This window comes from Eimeria maxima, genomic scaffold (genome assembly GCF_000499605.1).
Source record: "Eimeria maxima Weybridge genomic scaffold, Emw_scaff1415, whole genome shotgun sequence".
In the NCBI taxonomy this organism is placed as follows: domain Eukaryota; phylum Apicomplexa; class Conoidasida; order Eucoccidiorida; family Eimeriidae; genus Eimeria; species Eimeria maxima.
Window position 1 is genome coordinate 7,501 of NW_013564382.1, and position 1,302 is coordinate 8,802.

The following is a 1,302-nucleotide window of genomic DNA, read 5'->3' on the forward strand; positions in this document are numbered from 1 at the left end:
ATACCTCTACTCTCTTGCACCGTCACTGTATATGTATAGTAGTAGTGCACAGGTATTAATTACTACTAAATAGGCTATTTTTTATGCATAAAAAGGTGTAATTCTTTGTAAATAACAACAAAAATATATTTATTAATTAATTAATATAATTTAGACAATAATTTTGATTAATTTACCAACAAATACTCACAACATTTACCTATTCGGGCTCAGCCGGCATACACAGACCAGGAAAAAGCTCTCTGCTCTTTCTTATAAGGAAGGAAGCATTAGTACTTCTTATTTCCTTCTTTTTTTGTTATTAAGGGAGAATAAATTAAATAAATTAATTAAATATTTATTTTATTATTATTATTTATTTATTTTATTAATATTTATTGTTTTTTTTGCCTAACTCCTCCCTATACATATATGTATTGTGTGTATATATAAATACTGTGTGTGTGTGCGAGCTCTATACAGCCGAGAAGGTATACTCATAGAAGTAGACAAATAATTATTAGCATAAAATAAATAAATAAATTAATTAATTAATTAACCAATTAACTAATTATTTAATTTATTTGTTTATTTATTTTATTTATTTATTTAATTTTTTTTTTTGTGCACAGTCGTCGCTCTACGCCTTCAATCGGCTTTCTGTGTTTCAGTAGTTTTGTTCAACAAATAAATAAATAAATAAATAAATAAATAAATAAATAAATAAATAAATAAATTAAATATAAATAATAAAAAGAATACAAATTAATGAATAAATTAATAATAAAATATTCATCTTTTCTTCCTCCCTTTTCCTTACTATGCTCGTGCCCTCTCTTCTTACCCACAAAAAAAAAAAGAAAAAAAAAATTATTTATTATTTCTTTGTTATTTATATATTATTGTTATTTATTATTATTTATTACTATTTATTTATTATTATTTATTTATTTATTTATTATTAATAAAGGGGAATTAAAAAGAAAAAAAGAAGAGTAAAATAAATAAATAATCTTTTCCTGTTTTTATTTCCTTGGCTATTCCAAAGAAATACAGATAAATTATTTATTTATTTATTTGTTTATTTATTTATTTATTTAATTTATTTATGCATTTACTTATATATAGGGGAGGAAGTGGTTGCCATTTATTTGTATTATCCTGCTGCTGCTGCTGCTCTTGCTGCTGCTGCTGCTCTTGCTGCTGCTGCTGCTACTGCTGTATAGTGTACTCAAATAACGCAGTACATTATGCATATCCCTGTGCATATATTTATATGTAGTAATAAGAGACTTACCATCAGTAAGAAATATATATATATAT